The sequence below is a fragment of the Kogia breviceps genome, chromosome 17 (genome assembly GCF_026419965.1).
Source record: "Kogia breviceps isolate mKogBre1 chromosome 17, mKogBre1 haplotype 1, whole genome shotgun sequence".
Lineage (NCBI taxonomy): Eukaryota > Metazoa > Chordata > Mammalia > Artiodactyla > Physeteridae > Kogia > Kogia breviceps.
In genome coordinates, this window is record NC_081326.1 from 15,694,592 (window position 1) to 15,720,727 (window position 26,136).

General features: G+C 37.5%; 1 pseudogene; it reads left to right on the forward strand.

Moving 5' to 3' along the window:
* Positions 1-23,912: 23,912 nt before the first annotated feature.
* On the forward strand, positions 23,913-24,266 carry LOC131743747 (small ribosomal subunit protein uS10-like; annotated as a pseudogene).
* Positions 24,267-26,136: the final 1,870 nt, after the last annotated feature.

The following is a 26,136-nucleotide window of genomic DNA, read 5'->3' on the forward strand; positions in this document are numbered from 1 at the left end:
ATATCCTCATGCCTGTCTCATCACCCTGTCCCGACTCCTTAGATTGCCACAGTCAAGTCAACTTCTTTCTGCGAGACAGTCGAGGAATTAAAATAAACAGTAAGAAAACGAAAAGATAAACGGTCATCTCAATAAAGGCGGAGACTGTGCCTTGTTCAGCTAGGTATTCCCAGTGCTTAGCACTACCTGTGAAAGGTACTACCTAAATATTTGGTGATGAAAATCAATTGCAAACACGTGAGCACAATCCAGTATTCACCCATAATTAACGGGAGACACTCACTGAAACCACTATTTGCCCTTCATTTAACCAACTCAGTCCAATGTGCCCTATCCCACTATCACCCCTTACAGAGATCCAGTTCCATTTCTCATTAACTGAATGGATAATATATAGCTATGATCTATATCATAGTGTAAGGGATGTCTATGAACTTACACTAAACTTGCTACAACTCCAGAGTTCATCCTAAATAACTGAAGAATCACGTGTAATATAAACATACCAGCAATAAGAGTTCTCCTTATAAAAATGAAACCTGGCTTTAAAAACTGTAACTGCTCTTCCTGATTGGAAGAAAATCAGAACTTTGGTACAATTTCAGGGGATCACAGATCTACAGAGCCTCAGATTAAACCTTTATCATAGAGTAAGGGGAGAATGGAGCTCTAAAAGGCCCACCCATTTAATGGGTGAGTAGATAGGGGGGATTCAGAGAAAGAAAGACAGTCATCAGAGAGGTGAGAGGGAAACCAAGAGTAGTGTTTTTGAAAGCAAGGGAGGAGTTTCCGGAAATAATGGGTGGGGACTTCCAGTTGAAGTGGTACGGTGAGGTCACATTTTGAAGCTTCTCTTGTACTCTAAACACATGGCAATAAGAGTTAAAGTGTAAAAATAGGAAACTAAAAAGATATAACCATGTTCAGAAGCAAGAAAAATGCCTCTGTGGACTAGGAGTAGAACAGAAACCGAAGGTTGAGTTGGGGTCGAAGCTCCTGGCAGATCCTTGGGGGATCCTCCAGGCAGGAGCGTCCAGGAGTTGAGTTCCCTTGCAGAAAGCCGGGACATAACTGTCCCATGCGAGGAGGGAGACTGGCCTGTGTCACTGCCTAAATTAGGATTCTGGAGCAGGGCTACACCTTAGTGAATGCAGCCACTAAGGAAACAAAAGAAAGCCCAGTCAGCGTATTGGCTCTGTGAGTGGATCAATTTCAATTGTTTTTTCTCTTAATTGTGGGTCACCGTTTCCCTTTTCTTTGCATGCCTGGTGACTTTTGTTTGGAGGCCAGACATTGTGAATTTTGCCTGTTGGGTGCTGGATATCTGTGTTTTCTCATAAATATTATCGTTCTGGGATGCAGTCAAGTTACGTGGAAATAGTGTAATCCTTTCCAGTCTTGCTTTTAAGATGGGTAGAAAGGATCAGCGGTGCTGCTCCTGAGGCTAATTTTTCCTTGTACTGAGGCAAGACTCTTAGCACGCAACCTAAAGCCCCGTGAATCGTGAGATTTTCCGGTCTGGCCGGAGCAGGTATGATTCCTGGCCCTGTGTGAGTACCTGACTCACACCTGACTTGAATCGTTTTTGGTGGGCATTCCTTCAGCCTCTGGAGGTTTCCTCTATGCTTGTGCTGATCAGCTGAAAACTCCGGGGGGGACCCTCTGCAGATCGCCGGAGTTCTCTCTCTGTGCAGCTCCCTTCTCTCGGGTCCTCTGTTCTGTGAATTCTAGCTGCCTCGTTCTCTCCACTCTCTCAGCTCTGCCTTCTCCACTCAGGGGGTCTGCCTGGATTACCCCTTTCTGCTCCTCAGCCTGGAAACTTCTTTAGTGGCAACAGCTGGGGAAGCTGTAGCAATTACAGGGCTTTTCTTGTTTGTTTCCCATCTCGTAGGGTCCTCTGCCTTTTACTGCCTCATGCCCAGTGTTTGGAGAACCGTTGTTTCATACATTTTGCCTGTTGTGTGGTTGTTTCAGGCAGAGAGGTGAGTCTTATCTCTGGAAGTCAATTTCGGCCACAAGGGGAAGTCTTTGGACTTACACCTTCGTAGGAAACTAGTTTCTTTTTGTTTTGTTTTTAAGGGTTCGAGTTGCTTAAGGATGCTTACATTTTGAGGAAGAAATGAAAGATAGTAAAAATGTGAGAAACGGAAGGGAATAGTGATGGGCCAAGTTCCCACGGGAGGTGGAAGGAGATGGGGGGGTAGCTTTGCCGAGCAAAAGATACACCTCTTTGCCTGAAATGAGTCAAAAATAAATAATGTGGGATGCCACCGTAGATCAGGAGAGGTTTCTCATGGGAGGAGATTAGCCCCTGATGGGCTTTGTTTGCTCAGCGGAGTATACGTTAAGGTTATCAGTGTAGGATAGGCGAGTAGGCCTGAGGTATCCAGGTTAACAGAAGTGGGGAATGTGAGAACCAGCCATTTTGGAGAATGGAAGAAAGGACCGAGCAGGTGTAAGGAAAAGTCTTTCAAAGCAGTGTTAAGGGCCCTGATAAGTTTGACACATTAACAGATGTGAAGTTTTCTAGCATAGTGGTTGGTATGTAGTGGTTATTAGTTAGAAATAGTTGAATCTTGATAATAAGATTCCCTGTTTACATCTCTGGTAGCAAGAACTTGCAAGAATAAGCCACTAATGGGTTCACTGGGTTTTGACGAGGTAGAGAGGCAGTTTAGGAATATGGAGTTTAGGGGAGATACTCTTAGAGATTTAGATGAGGCTTCCATAGTTGGAGACCAATTGGTATGAAGGAGGGAAGCAAAAATGAAGGCATATTTTATTTTTTTTCTTTTGGGGTTAGTGGAAAGGATTCGCAGACACAGTACCACTGTGTTGCATAAGTTTTGACATAGACATTGACATAGACTTCAATGTGGAAGAATCCATATATTATTATTCATTTTTTTATTGAGTATCTATTTCTTATATTTTTCAGTTGTGCCTTGGCCTTAAATCCAAAATACATAAATGCATGCATACGTGCATACATACACATGAACTATACTTCGAAATTTAGGCTACCTGGAGGTATTAGCAGATTTCTTTCAATATATCCCACAGCAATTTAGAACACAGCAAGTATTGGGTATTTTAAATCAATGCTAGCCCCCCTGATTTCTTAATATTAGCCATAGGGCACTCACTGGCGTGCAATATATAGTTTAATGGGGAAAAAAAGGTAGAGTAGATCAGGATAGTCCCCAACTGCCCTTATCTTCTCACTCTTCGCACGAAATTTCAATCTTTACCCACATTTTACAATAACGGTATCAAGGTTAAGAGAGGTGAAGTCCCTTGCTGAGAGATAGTTGAAGGGGGCACACAGGATTCCAGACTAGGAGTCTAGCACTCTGGTTTCCATATCATGCCCATGATGGTTAATTTTGTGTGTTGGTTTGGTATAGGCCACAGTTCCCAAGTATTTGGTCAAACGTTGTTCTAGATGTTTTTGTGGAGGTATTTCTTTTCTTTTCTCTCTCTCTCTCTCTCTCTCTTTTTTGGGGGGGGGATGAGATTCACATGAAACAGTAGACTTAGAGTGAAACGGTTATCCTCCTTAATGTGAGTGGGCCTTATCTGATCAGTTGACTGTCTTAATAGAAAAAGACTGACCTCCCTAGAAGAAAAAGAGGAGATTCTGCCAGGAGACCGCCTTCAGACTTGAACTCCATCTCTTCCTTCTATGTCCAGCCTGCTGGCCTACCCTGCAGATAATGTTTTTAAACAAAGACTGTTAAATCCTAGAGAATTTGTAATCAGGATAATGTATAATATCAGGCATTTCTAAATTGTGAGTGTTTAAATTATAAAGGGATAGTGAATCTCATAGTCCTTGATATTTATTCCTCATTTTAGAAGTCATGGAAAAATTAGTCTAGCCAGGGAGGAAAATGCCCCAAGTAACTATAAAGTATCAACACATTGACTTTTCATATTTTTTGATATTACTGTGCTACTTGGTTGAAAAATACTGACCTTAATTAAAAATTTTTCTTTACATTCATTGTTTGGATGGATATAACCACTGAATCTTTTCCTTTAATAGAAATATAATTCTCATACCATAAAATTCACCCTTTACAAATATGCAATTCAGTGTTTTTTAGTATATTCACAAGGTTGTACAACTATTACCATTATGTATTTTCCAAACATTTTTATAATCCCAGAATAAAACCCCATAATGATTAGCAGTTAACTCCTCACCTCCTGGGTTCTCTTCTGCAGCTAATGGAAACCACTAATCTTTCTGTCTCTGTGTATTTGTCTATTCTGGACATTATTACATAACTGGAATCATCTAGTTCCATTTATAAGCCATCCATATGGTAAGCTACAGACCTTTGTGCCTTAGTTTATTTCACTAATCATAATGTTTTTACAAGTTTTATCCATATTTTATCATATATTAGTACTTCATTTTTACATGGATGGATAATATTCCATTGTGTGTATATACCAAATTTTGTTTATCCATTCATCAGTTGATGGGCATTTGGGTTGTTTCCACTTTTTGGCTATTATAAATAATGATGTTATGAATATTTTTGTACAAGGTTTGTGTGAACATGTTTCAAGTCTCTTGGGTATTCATGTAGGAGTGGAAATGCTGAGTTCTATGGTAACTATGTTTAACTTTTTGAGAATCTATCAGATGGTTTTCCAAAGTGGCTGTACCATTTTCTATTTCCAGAAGCAATGTAGAAAGGCTCCAATTTCTCTACATCCTCACCAACAGTCTTTATTGTACTTTGTTCTGATTATAGGCATCCCAGTGGGTGTCACGTGATGTCTCATTGTGGTTTTGATTTGCATTTACCTAATGACTAATGATGGTCGGCATCGCTATTTGTATATCTTCTTTAAAGAGATGTCTATTCAAGTCTTTTGTCCATTTTTAAATTGGATTGTTCGTCTTTTTGTTGTTGAATTGTAAGGATTCTTTATTTATTCTGGATACTATACCTTAATCAAATATATGATTTGCAAATATGTTCTCCCATTCTGTGGGTCATCTTTTCACTTGATAGTGTCCCTTAAAGCACAGAATTTTTATAGGAATACCATACGACCCAGCAATCCCACTACTGGGCATATACCCTGAGAAGACCATAATTCAAAAAGGGTCATGTACCACAATGTTCATTGCAGCTCTATTTACAATAGCCAGGACATGGAAGCAACCTAAGTGTCCATCAACAGATGAATGGATAAAGAAGATGTGGCACATATATACAAGGGAATATTACTCAGCCATAAAAAGAAACGAAATTGAGTTATTTGTAGCGAGGTGGATGGACCCAGACACTGTCATGCAGAGTGAAGTAAGTCAGAAAGAGAAGAACAAATACCATATGCTAACACATATATATGGAATCTTAAAAAAAAAAAAGGTTCTGAAGAACCTAGGGGCAGGACAGGAATAAGGACGCAGACACAGAGAATGGACTTGAGGACACCGAGAGGGGGAAGGGTAAGCTGGGACGAAGTGAGAGAGTGGCGTGGACATATATACACTACCAAATGTAAAATACATAGCTAGTGGGAAGCAGCCACATAGCACAGGGAGATCAGCTTGTTGCTTTGTGTCCACCTAGAGGGGTGGGTTAGGGAGGATGGGAGGGAGATGCAAGAAGGAGGAGATATGGGGATGTGTGTATATGTATAGCTCATTCGCTTTGTTATACAGCAGAACTAGCACACCATTGTAAAGTAATTACACTCCAATAAAGATGTTTAAAAAAAAAAGCACAAAATTTTTAATTTTAACAAAGTCTATATTTTTTCTTTGATTGCTTAGGTTTTGGGTGTCATGTCCAAGAAACCATTATATAATCCATGGTTACAAAGATTTACTTCTGTTTTCTTATAAGAATTTTATAGTGTTATTCTGTCTAGCTCTGTGGTTGATTTTTAGTTAATTTTTCTGTATGGTATGAGGTAGAGATCCAAATCCTCCTTCTTTTTTTTTTTTTTTTTTTGCATGTGGATATCCACTTGTCCCAGCACCATTTGTTGAAAAGATTATTCTTTCCCGCATTGAATTGTCTTGGTATCTTTGATCAAAATGAGTTGACCATAAATATAAGGGAATATTTATGGACTCTCTATTCTATTCCACTGATCTGTATGTCTATTCTTATACCAATACCATAAAGTCTTAATTACTGTAGCTTTCTAATAAGTTTTGGAATTGGGGATCTTTTTCAATATTGTTCTGGTTATTCTGCATCCCTTGAATTTCCACGTGAGTTTTATGATCAGCTTGTCAATTTCTCAGCCAGCGAGAATTTTGATAGGAATAGCATTGAATCTGTAGATTAACTGGGGAGAGTATTGCCATCTTAATATTAAATCTTCTGATCAATTAACATGGGATCGTCATTCATTTATATGTTTGTTACTATCTTTCAACATGCTTTGTAGTTTTCAGGGTATAGCTTTTACACTTCATTTGTTAAATTTAGTCCTAAATATTTTTTGATTCAATAGTAAATGGAATTGTTTTCTTAATTTCGGTTTTGGATTGTTCACTGCTAGTGAATATAAATACAATTAATTCTTTGCATGTTATTCTTGCACCCTGCAACTTTTTTGTCTCTTTTATTAGTTCCAATGGTTTTTAGTAGATTCCTTAGGATTTTCTCTATATAAGGTTATGTCATCTTCAAATGTAGTTTTACTTCTTTGTTTCCAATTTGGATGCCTCTTCCTTTCTTCCTTCCTCTCCCTCTCTCTCCCTCTGTCTCTCTCTCTCTCTTCTTCCCTCCCTTCCTTCCTCCCTCCCTCCCTCCCTCCCTCCCTCCCTCTCTCTCTCTTGCTTTCTTGCTTTTTCTTTTTGGTTTAATTGTCTTAGCTAGAATGTTGAAAAGAAGAGGAAGAGTGTAAATCCTTCTCTTATTCCTGATCTTAGGGGAAAAGCATTCATTCTTTCACCAATACGTATGATGTTAGCTGGAGATTTTTTATAGATGGTACTTTGTGATATTGAGGAAGTATCATTCTATTCCCAGTTTGTTTTATCATGAAGGGGTTTGGATTTTTTAAAATGCTTTCTCTACATCTATTGAGATAATTGTGTGATTTTTTTTTGTACTTTATTCAATTGATATGTTGAATTAATTGGCTTTTGGGTGTTAAACCAACTTTGTATTCCTGGAATAAATCCCAATTGGTCCTGATGTGTAATCCTTTTTATATGTTACTGAGTTTGGTTTGCTAATACTTTATCAAGGATATTTATGTTTATATTTATAAGAGATATTGATTTTCTTTTCTTATTATATCTTTCTCTGTTTTTGGTATCAGGGTAATACTGGCATCATAGAATGATTTAGGAAGTGTTCTCTCCACATCTGCTTTTTGAAAGAATTTACGAAGGATTGGTGTTAATTGTTCTTTAAATGTTTAGAAGAATTCACCAGTGCATTTGAAGGCTTTTCTCTGGGAAATTTTGTGATTACTCATTTAATCTCTTGTCGTATGTCTATTCAGAAATTTTATTTCTTCTTGAATCAGTTTTGGTAGTTTATGTCTTTATCTGAATTTGTACATTTAATCTAGATTATCTAATTTGTTGGCATACAATTGTTCATAATATCTCCTGTTCATAATATCTCCTAAAATCCTTTTTATTTTTTGTAAAACCAGTAGGAATGTTCCCTCTTTAATTCTTGATTTTAGTAACTTGAGTCCAGTCTCTTCTTTTTGGTCAGTCTAACTGAAGGTTTGATTTTGTTGATCTTTTCAAAGAGCAAACTTTTGATTTTGTTGATTATTTTTTTATGTTTATGTTCTCTATTTTATTTCCATAGTAAGCATTGTTTTCTTCCTTCTGCTTGCATTTGGTTTACTTTACTCTTCTTCTGGTTTCTTAAGGTAGAAGTTTAGGTTATTGATTTGAAGTCTTTTTTCTTTTTTAATATAGGCATTTACAGGTGTGGTGGATAATTTTATGTGTCAGCTTGGGCTAAGGGATGCCCAGATATCTGGGAAAACATTGTTTCTGGACACATCTATGTGGGTGTCTCCAGCAGAGATTGACATTTGAATCAGTAGACTGCATAAAAATGATCACCCTCACCAATGTGGATGGGTATTATCCAATCTGTTGAAGGTTCTGAATAGAACAAAAAAGGTGGAGGAAGGGAAAGTTCACTCTCCCTGCTTGAGCTGAGATATCCATCTTTTCCTGCCCTTGGACATCAGCTTTCCTGGTTCTTGGGCCTTCAGACACAAGACTGAATTACACTACCAACTTTCCTGCTTCTCCAGCTTGCAGATGGCAAATTGTGGGACTTCTCAGCCTCCATGATCCTGTAAGCCAGTTCCTGTAATAAGTCTCCTCTTACATGTATCCTATTGGTTTTGTTTCTCTGGAGAACCCTAATATAAAAGATATAAATTTCCCCGAGGCACTGCTTTAGTTATATTTCTTAAGTTTTGGTTTGTTGTGTCTTCATTTTCTTCCATCAAAGTATTTTAAAATTTCCTTTGTGATTTCTTCTTTGACCCATTGGCTTTTTAAGGAGTGTGTTGTTTAATTTCTACATATTTGTGAATTCACAAATATCCTTCTATAATTGGAGAAATACTTTGTATTACTTCAGGCTTTTAATTTACTGAGACTTGTTTTATGATGTAGCATGTGGCCTATCATGGAGAAAGTTCCATGTGCACTTGAGAAGAATTTGTATTCTACTGTTGTTGTGTGGAGAGTTCTATAGATGTCTGTGAGGGCTACATGTTTGATAGTATTGTTCAACTATTCTGTTTCTTTGTTGATCTTTCTAGTTCTACCGATTATTGAAAATGGGATATTGAAGATCCAACTATTATTGTTGATTTTTTATAATTATTCCTTTAATTCTGACAGTTTTTGCTTTATGTATTTTGGAGCTCTGCATATAAGTTTATAATTGTATTTTCTTGGTGAATTGACCCTTTTATTATTATTATTATTTAATCTCATAAAATGTATTAAAGTCTGTTTTGCCTGATATTGGTATGGCCACTGTAGCTCTTTTGGTGATGATTTGCAAGGTATATCTTTTCCATCCTTTTACTTTCAACCTATTTGTGTCTTAGAATCTAGAGAATATCTTTTGCAGATAGCATATGGTTAGACCATGTTTTTTTATCCATTCTGCCAGTCTCTGCTTTTTAATTGGAGAGTTTAATTCATTTACATATATTGCAATAACCAGTGAGGTGGAGTTTATGCCTACCATCTTACTGTTTGTTTTTTGTATATCTTATGTCTTTTTTACTCCTCTGTTCTTCCATTACTGCCTATTTTGTGTGTTAAATAGATATTTTATGGTGTATGATTTTAATTCTTTTGTCATTTCTTTTACTATATATTTTCTTTTTGGTTGCCCTGAGGTTTACAATTAATATCTTAATTTATAACAATCAATTTTAGATTAATACCAACTTAATTTCAGTACCATTAAAAAACTTTGCTCCCATAGAGCTCAGTTCTCTTCCCCCTTTTTTTCTGTTATTGTCATACAAATTACATCTTTGTGCATTGAAAGTCCATCACCGCAGATTTATAATTATTGCCTATGCAGCTGTCTTTGAAATCACATAGAGGAGTTACCAACAACAGAAAACATTTATATTGTCTTTTATATTTACCTTTTTATATGTACCTACATGGTTATCTTTACCAGTGCTCTGTTTTTCTTTATCTATATTCAAGAATTTGAGTTACTATCTAGTGTTCTTTCTTTTCAGACTGCAGAACTCCCTTTACTATATCTTATAGGGCAAGTTAGATAGTGACACATTTTCTCACTTTGTTTTTTAAAATCTGAGAATGTCTTAATTTGCTTTAATTTTTGAAAAATAGCTTTGCTGGATATTGAATATTTTCTGTCAGCAATTTGAGTTTCTCATTCCATTGCGACATAGTTTCCATGGTTTCTGAGAAGAAATCAGCTATTAATCTTATTGCACATCTCTTTTATGTGATGAGTCACTTCTCTCTTGCTGTTTCAAGACTCCCTCTTTGTCTTTGTTTTTTTCACAGTTTGATTTTGATGTGTCTCAGTGTGGATATCTGAATTTATCCTGTCATGATTTGTTGAGTTTCTGGAATGTGTAGATTCATGCCTGTCATCAAATGTGTGAAAATTTCAGCCATTATTTCACAAATTTTTTTTATGCTTTTTTCTCTCTCTCCTTTCCTTTGGGACGCCCATAATTCATATAGTATGTTGCGTTCTACAGGTCTCTAGTCTCTTCTGTATTTTTTATTCATTTTTATTTCTGTTTCTTAGATGATATTTTCAATTCAGCTTTCTTCTAGTTCACTAGTTCTTTCTTCTGGCTGCTGAAATATATTGAAACCTCTCTGGTGAATTTTTTTGTTTAAATTTATGTACTTTCAATTTCCAGAATTTCTATTTGATTTCTTTTTATAATTTCTGTTTCTGTTGATAGTCTTTATTCGGTGAGAAATCATTCTCAGACTTACCTTTAGTCTTTAGACATGATTTTCTTTTAAAAGTTCTTTGAATATGTTGGTATTTAAAATATCTAACTTAAAAAATTTGTCTGGTAAATCCAATGTCTCGGCTTCCTTAGATATAGTTTTCTCTTGGTGGCTTTTTCCCCTCATGTATGGACCATGCTTTATTGTTTGTTCGCGTGCCTCATAATTTTTATAGATAACCAGACATTTAAAATAATGTAATGTGGCAACTCTGGAAATTAGAACTTCCTCCTCCCCTGGGTTTGCTGTTGTTGTTTTTGTTTGTTTAGTGACTTTTCTGCACTAATTACATGTAGTCTGTATTTTTGTTTGTTTTTCTACTTGGTTTCTACTTGGTTAGCTTAATGGTCTGCTGATGATTGGACAGAGATTTCCTTAAATGCCTGGAACCAATAAATCTCCCAGTCTTTGCTAAGTGGCTCTCTGTCTGTGTTGGGGCCCAGCTTCAACACTTAGCAGACAGTTTACAGTTCTGCCCTAACCTTCACTTCCTGCTTGCATAGAGCCTCAAGATCATCCAGAAGTGAGAGTTTAGGGCCTTTCAGGTCTTTCTTAAGCATGTACACAGCTCTGAGAATGTGCACAGACCTACTTGTGTTTGTGGCTTTCTCCATTCCCAGAAGCATGTCAGAGCTTTTCAAAGCCTGTGTAGAATTCTCATTCCCAAGCTTTTCCTTTTAACATTTTTGGTTAGCCTATTATTTTCCCAAAACATTATTTAAAACCCTAGGCAGCTTCAAAGTTAAGTAGTTGCTTGTAATTTTTGATAAATTCACCTGGAGAAAAGACTTTTTGCACTGAGTGAGTTCTGAGTCATGTTAAATAAAGACATCACTTTAAGTGGGGTCTTCCAGGGAACTAACAGGTCACATAATGACAGAGGCCCACCTCATGCTGCTCCCTTCAGTGGCTGCCAGTCTGCTGATTTTCACTGTGATTGTCAGTTTTCAAGGCTACTGTGGAGCTGGAGAGGAGGAATGGGCACAGGGCAAATTAAAATGCCTCAGAGCACACTGTTCTTACCAAGATTAAGCTGTTTTTCTTGAAAAGCCACTACCCAGATTTCCAGGTTCTTTTGGTTAATTTCTAGCATTCTTACAATATTGATCCTGACAATTTTTTGTGTGTTTTCTTATTGCTTTAATGGAGGATATGGAGGAGAGAATTTTTGGAGGTCCTTAATCTGCCATTTCTGCTGACATCATCCCCTTTCCCACTGAATTGTGATGTATATTATATATATATCATGAGATCCAGTTAGAAAGGCAATAAATGAAGTGCCAGTTATACTTTTCATGTGTAGGAAGGAGGATGTTGAGAGGCCTCACATATGTTGAGGAATTTACTTTCAGTCTTCTTTCCACTTCCCTTGGTGCAAGAATCAGGGGAATCAAGGAGCAGCTAGCTACTGGGGTTCAGCAAGACTATTTTCACATTGCTCGTCTACCACACTGTCCCATGTAAACCACACTCCTGTGCATTTGTGCATTTGTGTTTTTGCCTCTCCATCTTCCTTAATAACTTTTCTGTGGTTAGACTTTCCATGGCAAGGACTAACTCATTCCCTTGAGAGAGTCTGGTGTACTAACCACTGTGTTCTAAAGACTTTCCCTCTACACCCAAGAGGGAAGGCTACTTAGAAGAAGGGGTGCTCTTAACTACTTGTATCTATGATGACGACAAGTTAATATTATTTAATACTTTTGTAAAATGGTTCCTAGGTTAATAAAAATAAACAAAATGTATTTAGTTTCTTTCTTTTATTCTTATTTCCCTAATACTTTCACATACAATCACAAGTCTCCTGTTACTGACAAGTAGCGATAGTCATTTCTGCATATATTCAGTCAATACATTCTGTAATGAACCCAGTTAATTTAAGTTCACTCTTTCAGCAAGGACATGGTGAGCACCTACTGTGGACTAGGCATGTGATTAAATTTGTTGCTCTCATTCATCCAGCATTCTCCTATTCCTTCCATATCCTGGCTGTAAACTATGGACTATGAGATTGACTTCTGTATTTCCTCTTGCTTTATCCATAAACACAGAACCAAATGATCTAGATGTCACACAAAATATTCACTGTTGTTTCCTGCTCTTTCTCTCTCTCTCTCTCTCTCTCTCTCTTTCACGCACACACACAAAGTGAAATAGAAAAACTACCTATAAAACCAATGAATGTTAAGTGCAAATAATGTTTTAAGCTCACACCACTTCTTAGTATGAGACAAGGCATACTAGAGAATGGTCATCAGTTAGTTTTTTCTCCACTGGTCTTGCTCAATATCCAGAGATATGTTCAGATACTGATTTGAGATTTTGAGTTTGTGGGGGAAATTCTCCTCTTGAAAGTTTCCACCTCTACATTCAATACGTGCAAGGTATCATTTTTGAAAATATTTCATCAGTTTACTGTGTAGAGTTCAGAATTTGCTGGTTCAGTCTTAGAGTTAATGAGATTGCCAAGATTTTCCAATTTCCTGTGTTCACCTTGTTTCCTCTTTGTACATAAGCAGGCATAGTCTGCATGGGGCTTGATACTCCCAGTCGTGTGGGGGAGGGTGGGAACACTGGCAGCTGCCAGAACGGCTGTGGTGGTGGACGGCTGGATGCAGGTGCACAGCCTGCCTCGATTTGACAGGCTTTAAGGCTTGCATTCTCTCTAGTGATATCCAATATCCTGGCCAATAAGGTCCTTCAAAACAACAGAAACAACCCAGTGACACAATTTCACCAGGGCATCCAGTTGCATAATGTTCACTCAGATCTACATGAATAAAACATCTGCAGTGTGTTATTTTTGTGATCTGTGGGACAGGTAGTAACTGCTGGGTGAGTTGTTCTTCTGGTAGAATGTTCGTGTAGAATTCTGAAGCTGTAGAATGTTAGTGTGCCTCTTATTAGAAGAGTCTAGTCTCATTGACTGATGACCTGGACTTAGTCCCATTCCACCACTAACTCACTAGACCATGGATGAGTCACTTAACTTTTCTAAATCTCCATTTTCTTGGCTATAAATTGAAAGGAATAATCCCTGCCTGGCAGTCTCACAAGGTGGTTTTGAGAATGAAATGATAAGAATGCATGTGAAAGTAGTTTGGAAATGGCTGTTAGAGGCAGATAAGAACTCAGGATTACCTCTCTTCCCTGCCAGGTTCTCACCTATAGAGGGAAGAATCACTAGCCAAATGGGGGTTCAGAGCATCATCCTATTAGGCAAAGATGTAGAGAACAAAATTCAGGGCTCTGGGAAATCTACACTGGAGAACATGATTTAGATCTTAAAATTCAGGGCTCTGGGAAATCTACACTGGAGAATGTGGCTTAGACCTGAGGCCAAAATTGTGTCCCCTGCCTCCCAAGCCAAATAAAACCTTTGTATTTGCAAAGAGAGCCGAATCTGCTGGGCAGCCTCCAGTCCACTCAGTGCCAGTTCCAGGACTGCTTCTGCAGGGAGGGAGGAGCTGGAACACATAGAGAATGGCAAGTATCCCTGCGGGTGGAGCAGGCCCTTCCAAAGAGGTCAGTGCTCAGAGACAGGAGGAGGAGGGGGCTGTCATTGCCTGAGCCTGGGTGGTCAAAGAGAACTAGACACCCTGCCACAGGCGAGGAGTGACCTGTCATCTCATGAAGCAGACAAACAGGCTCTCGTAGAAGCCAGGCTCCCACCAAACATATTAGCACCCCTCCATCCTGAGGGGAGAAACAAGGAAAGGTGGAAACAGACAGGGAGTGTTGACTTCATCACTCTCCAGAGGGAGGAAGAGACTGGCAGTTTTCCTCTCTATGGATTTGTGAAGGAGAGCTAAAGTCCCCTCCTGTCACCCAGCCATGGCAGTGAGGCATACAAAGGGATTAGGATTTGCCTTTATAGAGTTTGCCTCAGTGAAAAGTCTGAGGAAGTTGTTCATTAAGATACATTAGAAATTATTTAAACAGTCCCCTTGTTTTACAGGGAGAAGGGGCCAAGGGCAAGTGGGTGACTGGCTCAACTAGTTGACGTCAGTTGTCTAGTTCTCAGAAAGACTAGGTCCAGAGAACAGGACACTCACCAGGGAGGGTAGGACTTTAGTGGGGGCCCTGGGCTACCAGAGAGACCAGTAGGGGAGCAGGGGAGTGTGTTCTCAGACAGAAGAGGAGAGAGAAAAATGGATGTGGAGGAGAATGAAGATCACTGTTTTGTTTAAAGCAGGTTTCTTCAAATATTAAATCATAGCTATGATTTAGATAATCAAGATGAAGTGAGTTTAATTATGTAAAGAAGGAATAGGTATTTTCTTCTCACCTCCCCTTCGAAGGTACATTTTCCCCTCTGTAGGATTTATCCTCCAAGTCCTTATGATGAAAAAAATATGCGAGGTTCCTTTGGGCACTACCACTCCCTACCACATGGGCAAGATGGGGCTGACCGACTCCCAAGGCTAATGGGTGTCTGCTGACTCAGACCTGGCCACTAGGAACATTTTATTTCCCTGACCACAGAAACTGGTTCAGGGAAGGGCGTGTGCCCCAATCCAGGCAAATGACACCCTTTCCTGGACCTCTTGGAATTGAAAAGTCCCTTTGCTGGAGAGTCTGCCACTGAGATGGTATCATATAACCTAAATATAAAGCATCTTGTCACCAGGAGGAAGAAGTTGGCTTGAGAATAAAGCCAGCCCAGAGGAAAATGAAACTGAAAGATGGAGAAAAACATATTTTTAATATTTTTGAACAGCTTAATCAGGCATGTCCAAGGTCAGCATCTCAATACAATTTTCAGTTACGTGGACCAATACACTCCATACTTTCCTTTATTTTTTTTAAAGCAGTTTAATTATGGTTTCCATCACAAAGTCAAAAGAATCCTGACTTTCTCTTTCTCTTTGGCACCTTTCAAACATGTTACCTGTGAGTAGCATTTTTCTTTTCTCCTCCTCTTCCTTTCTCCTCTTTATTCACCAAAGTATATCCTAACTTGAATAATAAAACAAAAAATTCATATCCCATTTATCAAATGTTAGGAGAATGTTCTATTTTTCAGCAATGTTAAGCTATTTTTTTTCCCTAGGCTGACTTTAGATTCATAGTACGGTAATTTCACAGAAGAAAAATTTTTGCAGTTATTTATTGCTAAATAAATATTTATTTATTATATCTAACTACCCCAAAACTTTGTGCTTACAGCAGTAGTCATTTTATCATCTTATGATGTTGTCTGTCAGGAATTTAGCTAGAGATCAGTGGATGATTTTTTTTCTCCATATGGCATCAACTGAGGTCACTTGGAGACGTTAAACTGATGGCTGGCCTGGTCTGGCTGGTCCAGGATGGCTTATGCCTGGCATCTTGGTGGGGATGGCTGGAAGGCTGGGTTCAACTGGGGCCCCTTCCTGTTTAGTCTTGGGGCCTCTTTACGTGTTCTCTCATGGCAGCTCAGGACTTCATGAGTGATCATTCAAGAGGTCTCAGGTGCAAGCTGCAAGACTTATTAAAGCCTTACCTCATTCTAATGGTCAAGCAAGTTCCTAAGGCCAACCCAGATTCAAGGGGGAAAGACAATTAGACTCCATCCTTCAGTTAGAAGAGTAGCAAGGTATTTGCCACCACCTTTAATCTACCACAGGGTGGGATATCGGTGGGAAGAGCTTGAGCTTTGGGCTAGGACGAACCTGTCTAAGAGGGCTTCATCATTCCCTAGCTGTAATTACTTACCTCCGTTTGTAAAATAGGGGGTAATATAATCTCTTTCCGAGACTTTTGAGACTCAAGTGAAATAATTTGTTTCAAGTACCCTAGGATAATGCCCGGTACATAGTAGTCACTCAGTGAGTTGTAGCTGGATTGCTTTAGAGGGATTTCTCTTTTTCTGATAGAAGTTCTCTTTTGGCCAAGAGTAGAGTCTCTCTCAATTGTGACAGATTGTTAAATGTGCTGAGATTTTGTCTCCATCTGTTACTTCTCACTGTGTGGAGGCATTCTGGGTGGTCAAAAGCTAATTCATGAACTCTAGCTGCCTCTTCTTGGTTCCAGAGCTTACCTAATTGCAGGTTGTTACCAATAATATCAACCCCTGGTGCCAGAATCATTTATTTTGTAGAGGAACAGTATCATCAAAAGGTAATAAGTCCATCATCTTTCTGCAGACTGCAGTTACCTTTCAGCATGCGGTTTCTCAGTTCACCATTGCTCTTGCCGCAAATTCGACTCAGATCAGAGCTGAGTAGAGTTTAGCCATGGAGTGTCATTGAAGGCATTCGAAAATCCAGTCAAGAGCTCAACAGTTAATCTGTATAGAAATGTCATCCACGACATCTGGGATCCCCAGTCAGCCTCAGAATTCCCTTGGTATTGACATCAGTGCAAAGAGGTGATTCTATATTTGTGAAGTCCCTTCCTCTTGACCCATAGCCCCCCCCTTCTTTGTGTCATTATAATCATAATAAATTGGCTCTACATTCTGGCTGCCTGGATGGAAATAAATTTTATGGTTCTAGTATAATGAGAAAAAAGAAGAAACATGCATAATGCTCATACTTGGAATTACTAAACTTGGAGCCATTCTTGTTATACCCATAGCTGAGTCTGTGGGTTTGCATTTGGTATATGAATTCCTAAGTGCTACTCCTGAGTTATGTGCAGGAGGTGTTGTTACTGAATTATGAGTCTTCTGTACTAGAAGGCTTAATATTTTTTCAGTGCTTTGCATTAAATTGTTCAAGTGTCATGAGTAGTATGTGGGTCTTGCCATCATTTTTCACTTGTTTGAGAGAAAAATAGTATCTTTTAAAGGCTTCTCATTTAAAGTTTTGTAAAAGAGTCGTCCTTGTATTTCCACTGATTGTCTCCTAAGCTATTGTGTTTTTACTTCTTTAAGGCATCTCACTTTGCAACATTGAGGCAATCTGGAATGTGGGTTTGCAAATTCTGTCCTGAGCAGCAGGCCAGCTGGGAGCCCTACACAGACACCATGAGCCACTGCTGTGGGAAAATAGAAACCTCTCTCACCACTAATGACCCCTATAGAGTCAATCAATTTTTTTAAAAAGATGTATATATATATATATATATATATATATATATATTTAAAATTAATTTATTAATTTATTTTTGGCTGCACTGGGTCTTCATTGATGCGCATGGGCTTTCTCTAGTTGAGGCGAGCGGGGTCTACTCTTCATTGCAGTGTGCGGGCTTCTCATTGCGATGGCTTCTCTTCTTTGCAGAGCACGGACTCTAGGTGCGTGGGCTTCACTAGTTGTGGCACGTGGGCTCAGCAGTTGTGGCTCACGGGCTTAGTTGCTCCGTGGCACGTGGGATCTTCCCGGACCAGGTCTTGAACCGTGTCCCCTGCATTGGCAGGCAGATTCTTAACCACTGCACCACCAGGGAAGTCCTTAAAAAGATACATATTTTTAATAGCAGCTATTAAAAATCTCAACTTTTAAAATGAAGATATTTCTACTCAAACATTTAGAAGAAATGAAAGAAAGAGAAAAAAAGATGATAAATTATCATAACTTTTTAAATGGACGGTAATGTCAATCAGATCAACAATAGATTATTAACCAAGGTATTACATATCTCATCTATCCAATTTTGAATTTTGAGATCACTTTAGGCAAGGGGATAGGTTTAGGGAGTTATGTTTTAGGTTGAAAATTACAGTCACTCCTTGGTATATCAACATATTATTTTTCTGATAATTTAGGCATTAAACTAAGTCTCTAGGAGGTAAAAATTTCCAGGCTTTGCTCTACTCATTGTTCTACTTCATTAGGTGCTTCCTTGTCACTATCAATCTGTTTGAACTGTGTTTGCTCCAGTAAACTATGGCCACAGTAAGACCTCCTCTGTTCTATTACATGGAAACGTTTATTGGATAGTATTTGTACAGTGCTTTGAATTCCTCCAAAGTATGCACATTGTTCCCCAAATTCAATATGTGCTAAGTCTCATAAAATACCCCAAATAATTTTTCTTCATAATTACTTTAAAACAACACACATTTTGAAGATATGAGTCCTATTAACTAAAATATCTACCCTCCTTCCTACTTCCTTTAACAGCAGTCCCACTACCTACCTATTTTCTCTGTTTGGTTACATTTTATCACACAGACAACATAAGTATTTCTACACTAACGGAAGAACAGTCACACCGAACCAATTAAAGCAAGCAAAGGAAGAATTAGCAGAGAAAATCCGTGGTGTTTTATGGATGTGATTTCATGTACAATATCATACCTCACATTATCATAACTCACAGACTTCTTACTCTTAATGAGTGACAATAGCAAAACTGGAAAACATCTGCCTTGAAAAAGAACACTAACTGCTCTCTGCTTAAAAAATGTTGCTCGGCTATTACTGTATAGCAGCCATGCGTATCATATTGTGGTATGAGATGTCTTGGTTGCAAGAAATTAACATTCTTCTGTTTGATTTCAAATTGTCTAGAACAGAATCCCAGCATAATTCAAATCATTGTAAAGCCACAGTTGCAATAAAGAACATGATTTACTATTAGCAAATCTTCAGCACAGCTACTCAATTCCCAGCAATCATTATGTCTCGGGTGAAGGAAATTTAGCAAACTATTGCGTGATTTTCTGTCATCTAAAAAGAAAATCTGCAATATAAAAAGAAAATCTAAAAATAACGTCTCATTTATATAGCTAACCATTTGAAGTGGTAAGCAAGTTTTGGCTGTACAAGTAAAGTATATTCTTTAAATCTCATTACCACCTCAGGAGCAGCTGGGATCAGAATACATCTGTCAAGGGAATTCGCTGGCGGCCCAGTTGTTAGGACTCGGCACTTTCACTGCCAGGCCCACATTTGATCCCTGGTCGGCGAACTAAGATTCCTCAAGCTGCGTGGTGCGGCCAAAAAATAAAAAAATAAATAAATAAAAGAATAAGTTTATTAACATTCCCACCTGTGTTTCTATTATGGACAAGTATATTTTTCCTTTCCTCTCATAACCAATTGATAGGTGTTTGGAAGATGAAAGAATGACACTTTTAGAAGGAACAAGAAACAATTCCAGTATTATTTGTGCATTGAATGTCCTAATTTTTCGAGTTGTCAAATAGGTCTGAAAATTAAAAGTAGCTGTTCATTTTTATTTCTCTTGAAGGTGGGAAGTAAGATCACAGTAAACTGCTTTCTCATTTTGAAAACATGTTCTCATTGTACTAATACTGTATTATTAATTTCTAAACCATTGCAAAAGTGTAGAGTCTGGCAAAATGCTAATTATTTCTTTCTTGGCTTAGAAGATAAATTTGGTCATGGAAAAGAATTCATTTCTGGATTATCTCAGATATTTGTCATCATCTTTTTTTTTTTTTTGTCATTTCAGTTGTGAGGCCTTATTACAAAGTGAAAATTTTCATTCAAGAGTGACTTTATCCAGGACATTATCTAATGGAACAGCTGGTACCCTTGTTCAGATTGACCCTGAACCATAGAAAAGTTCACAGTTCTCGCAGGCGTTTGACTTGCCTTTGTTATAAACAGAGCAAGGTCTGAATTAATTATGTTAACTATTTAGCTCATCATCTATTGTTATGTTTGTTGAAATAACTCACATGAACTGAAGATAGAATTTTTCCATATACCAACTGAGTTTTAAATTACAGTTGATTTAATTTCAAACATTTTTGAGTATCAAAAATGCTCTCAAATTGTGTCCTCAAATTCCTAATTTTTATATATCCATATATGTATAGATATAGATATATATCTGTTTTTAGGTAATTCTACTGTGGAGCCCAAAGCATAAGCAGGTTTGAATTTTCAATGTAATTAGTTCCAGAAGACAAACCTAGCACTGTGTAAAGAGGACTGAGCCAAGTTTGATGGTGGCTTGTGAACAGACTCTGAACAGAATCATATACTGTTTACAGTTGTCTTTTACATGCAGGTGCATTGTGGGAAAGTAACCCACCTCTGAAGTCACAGGAATCCTTTGCTTCAAGTCTTTTAGTCACATCGTAAGAAATTAACAATGCTGCATTTGTTTCTGTTTAATATTTCTCATATTTCTTATTCTCATTCTGTAGGAATGCATTCTAATCCAAGGACACAGTCTCATACATTCATTAAATCCTTGTGCTCCAGAATGATTCACATGAAAACTCAAAGTCTGATGGTTTCATGTGTTCCAGCTTAGCTTTGCTAAAACAGGGTCATCCTTGAACTTGTCATCTGCTGAGGTATCGAATTCCCTATTTCATTCAATTACATGATCTTAAGAATGTGGCCATTTGCCATTTCTGTCTCAACTTTGAACACATGTTTTTGCATCTAACTGTTCGGCTTAGGAACCCCTCAATTATAAATGACCTAATGGAAAAAAAGAGTAAATCATTTAAGGAACTACCTAAGTAATAAAAAAAAATGTTGTTTCTGTTTAAAACTAAGTATTATTAATGTAATTTCCCTGGTGATGACAAATTTTAACTCTTTAATGCATGCTACTACTATATCTGAGATAGAAATTAATTGCTTAAAGAGTAAAATATTCCTTTAGTTTTAAGAAGAATTCTCATATATTTAATGAAGTTTTAATCAGGGTAATATTTTGAGAGAAAATTAGTTGTCATTTTTTTGTAATTTAAAACAGTATCCTAATGTGGACTAATTTAATTGTAAAAATATTTTCATATGTGTATATTGTGTTACTTAGTTTTCTTCTAAAAATGAAGTGGACAGATGTCAGTTTCAGATATTTATAATTAAATGGTTGAGTCAAATTAAACATAATTTGTCTTCTCTGCTGGACTAAAGACTCTTTAAGGGCACAGACTGTGTCCTTTTCATTCCCCAGATGGAGAAATGACTAGGACAGAATTTAACATATAGTAGGTACTCATTAAATGTTGCTGAACTGATCTGAATCTTTATGTGGCCAGACGTAAAACACCTATTTTATTTTTATCATACAGTCTTCAACTAAAGAATAAACTAGAAGTTCATACTTTGCATTCATCCCATATCTTTTTTTAAAATACTTTTTAGATCACTTTCACATAGTTATATGATTTGATCCTTTTGGAGTGATGGGTCTAATTAAGTCTTACCAGTCCATTTTTCTTGCTTAAAGTCACACTTCTGGTTAATTACTTACATAGCAGGAATCGGAGACTAGGTTTTTTTTTTTTCCTTTTAAAAACTTGTAGGCCCTTTACCTGTTTTATTAGCGATATGTGGGATGGGTCAAATTGCCTCTTTGTAGAATAAGACTTCTTATTTCAATTTGGAAATTAAGAGTGCTGAAAAGACTATCACTTCTACACAAACAACAAGAGAAAAAGCTGACAACCTGGAAATTAATGATGTTTGAACCCATGAGAGAACTGAGATTGCAAGGCAAACAACTACCCTGAAATATGGGGAGAGACAAATGCTTGCAAAGAAAGATGTTGCCAAATCCATGTAAGCCAAAGAGAAGATTCAGCTAGAAATTTTTAATGAATTTCTAAAGTCTGGGTGGGAGTGTGAAGTCCCTGGGGCTGCAGGCATACGTGTGTGTAGGGGGTCACAATCTCATGAAGGATTTTCCTCTAGGAACTTACAGGGCAGAGTGGGGAGAGGCCTAAGAAAACTTCCCCGTGATACTGGCTGGAGCAGGGGAGAGAACAGAAGCCACTGCCAAAACACTGCCAGATTCATCTTCTGTATCACCCCAGAGGAACAAAAGCCTGAATATGCAGGGAAAAGGAAAGAAATGTATAGACTAAGACCTCTAGGGGATGGCTGGGACTCTATAGACCCAGTATTACCCCTGGAGAAGGAACAGGAATACTTGAGAATGTCACAGACCCAAGACCCAGGTTCACAATGCCTGCCTAAATCTGAGGCTTAGTAAGAACATCAGACAGTACCTCCTTTCCCCACTCCTCCACCTTCATTACCCTATCATTGTCAAATAAAATTAAGAGTGGAATTCAGCTGGGAGAGCTGCAAGAGAGAGAATCTCTGTCTGTTGCACAAAGGAAAAAAACCTAAACCAAATGGGAGACCCAGAGCCAAGCAGGAAGCAAGCTTCAAACCCAGCCCAACTCCTGACTTGATGGGCATGAACCCCTATATTAACAGCCCAACAGAAGGAAAGGTGTGCCCATCTCCAAGTATAACAATTATTTATCTCAGTATCTATTGCCTTGTACAATACATCCAACTTTAAACAAAAAACTTTAGGCATACAAAGAGGGGGAAAAAAACCACAGTTTAAAATGACAAAGGAGTCAACAGAGCCAGACTCAGATATGACTTAGATATTGGACCTATCCAATGAGGAATTTAAAATGGTTATGGTTAATATGTTAAAGGCTCTAATGGAAAAGGTAGACAACATGCATGGTTGAGTAGATACTTTGAGCAGAGACATGGAAACTATAAAAATGAAAATCCTAGAAAAGAATAATTCAGTAACAGAGATGAAGAATGCTTTCAACGATTTTACCAGTAGATTTGAGGTAGGTGAAGAGCCAGTGAGCTTGAAAATGGAAATAGATCAACAGAAATTACAGAAAGTGAAACACAAAGAGAAAAAAAAAAAAAAAGAATGATTAAAAAAGAGAGCATCCAAGGGCTAAAGGACAATACCAAATGACCTAACATGCATAAATGGAACTCCAGGGGAACAAAAAGAGAAGAGGGCAGAAAAAATATTTGAATATGAGTAAGAATTTTTTAAAAACTCAGCATCTATGAACATCATATTCTAACTCCCAAAAGCCAAAGATGGAGGGAAAACTTTGAAGGCAGCCAGAAGAAAACATAATGTTACATTAATGAACAAGGAAGAGAATTACAGCAGACTTGTCACTAGAAACCATGTAAATAAGAAGGCAATGGAATGATGACTATAAAGCTCTGAAAAGGAAAACAACCTGACTTATATCCAGTGAAAAATATCTTTCAAAGGTGAGGCAGAAGCAAAGACTTTCTCAGACAAACGAAAATTGAGGTAACTCGTTAGCACAGATCTACTCTGAAAGAAATGTTAAAGGAAGTTTTTCAGGTAGAAGAAATATGATACCAGAAACTTGAGTTTATACAAAGAATGAAGAATGAAGCTAAAATGGAATATTTTTAAAAATTTTAGTTGTTGTAAAAGCTAACTATTTAAAGCAAAATTTGTAATAATGTGTTTATTCCATAAATAAAAGTGAAATGTATGACCACAGTGACACAAGGAATGGGGGGACTTGAGAATGTCCTGTTAACATTGTATATGAAATGATATAATACTATTTGAAGGAAAACTCATTAACCATTAAAAAGTTAAGTGTTAAAAAATGTGTCAGGCCTCCGTGAGGAAGACGCTGTGGCCACTGCCCGTGACTCACCACAGTTCCTTCTTGCTGAGGAACAAGTCAGTCACAAAGTTATGCTTCTGCCGTGTGGCAGCCATGGCTTTTAAAGCTACTGGAACTACACCAGTGGACCCAGAAGGGGTGGTTCACTGAGTAAGAATTACCCTAACTGTCTGCCATGTAAAATCCCTGGGGAAGGTGTGTGCTGATTTGATCACAGGCTCAAAGGAAAAGAACCTTAAAGTGAAAGGACTGTTTCGGATGTCTACCAGGACTGAGAATCACTGTGAGAAAAACTCTTTGTGGTGAAGGTTCTAAGACTTGGCAGCATTTCCAGGTGAGGATTCACAGCGACTCATTGACTTGGACAATCCTCCTGAGAGTGTTAAGCAGATTACTTCTATCATTGAGCCAGGATTAGAGATTGAGGTCACCATTGTAGTTGCTTAAATCAACTATTTTAATAAATTGATTATTAATCATTTTAAAAAGAGGTATAAATAATAAGTAATCGTAGGAGACAAAATAGATCATAAAATGCTTAGTCATTCAGAAAAGGCAGAAAGTGAACAAAAAAGCAAGAAAGGCCAAATGGAACAAATAGAAAACAGCTAGCAAGATAGATTTTAAGCCAACCATAACAATAATCACTTTAAATGTCTAAACACATCAGTAAAAAGGCAGGTTGCTAGACTGAATTTAGAAAGAAGACTCAGTTTTATATTGTCCATAGGAGACTCACTTTAAATATAAAGGCATAGATAGGTTAAAAGTAAAAGCATATACAGGCACCCCCCACCCCATGCTATCCAAAAGTACAGTGTTCCTATGAAACCTTTCATAAGCCAAAATGGCTTAAAGCAAAGAAGTAATTACCTTAGGACACATCTTGCTAACAGATGCAAAAAATAAATCGAGATAAAGCACAGATGGTCACACAGTTCAGAGCTATGGTGGCTTGAAGCTGAGATGCTCAGTGTAGTTCCTAGGGAAGGAGCTTGGTGGTGCCACTCTCTCTGCTAGGGGTGCACTGCCTCTATGCTGCAAAATAATGCTGAACGCTATTCATTTTTTATTAAAGTATAGTTGGTTTGCAATGTTATATTAGTTTCAGGAGTACAACATAGTTATTCAATATTTTTATAGACAATACTCCATTTAAAGTTATTACAAAATAATGGCTATATTTCCCTGTGCTGTACAATATATCCTTGTTGCTTATATATTTTATACATAGTAGTTTGTGTCTCTTAATCCCCTACCCCTATCTTGCCCCTTATCTCTTCCCTCTCCCCTTTTGACTTCTACCTTTTTTCAGAAGAGCAAAAATCCTCTTCAGATTTCTTCAATTAGCAAAAACAGGTACTAATGTAGGGCTTTCATAAAAGGGAAGTGGTATAAACGTGAGGATACCTGTACTAGTCAAACACTGTGGCCTGTCTCCCTCCAAAAAAGCCAAAACTGGGCTAGCTACATTAAATTCAGTCAGAATAGAGTTCAGAAAAAGAATATTATCAGAAATAAAATAGAACATTACACAATGATAAAGTGGTAAGTTCTGCAAATGGACCTAACAGTCCTAAAGGTATACACACCTCATAGCATAGCTTCAAACTACATGAGGCAAAAACTGATGAATCTGAGAGGACAAATAGAGAAATCTATAATTATCATTGGTAACTCCAACCCTCCTTTATGGTTATTGATAGAACAATTAGGCAAAAATAAAATTAATAGGGAAATAAATGACCTGAGCAGCACGATCAACCAATTTGACATAGTTAACATTATCACTCCACCAAAGAACTTCAGAATACACATTCTTCTTAGGTGCACATGGGACATTCACTAACATGAACCATATTCTGGGTCACAAAATGAACTTTAACAAATTTAAAAGAACAGACATCATACCAAGTATGTTCTCAAATCATAGAATTATATTAGAAATCAATATAAAAGATAGGTGGAATATTTCTAAATATTTGGAAATTAAACAATACATTTCTAAATAAACCATGAATCCAAAAGGAAGTCTCAAGGGAAATTTTAAAATATTTTGAACTCTCAATAATAGGAAAATAAACAAGCCAATTAAAACAGGGCAAATGATCTTAACAGAAACCTCACCAAAGAAAATATACAGATGCAAATAAGCATATGAAAAGATGCTCAACGTCATTTGTCATTGGGGAATTTCACATTAAAACAAGAAACCATTACATGCCTGTTCAAATTTTTTAAAAAAACCCTGACAATACCAATTGCAGGCAAGGATGAGTAACAACAAGAACTCTCATTATTTGTTGGAATGCAAAAT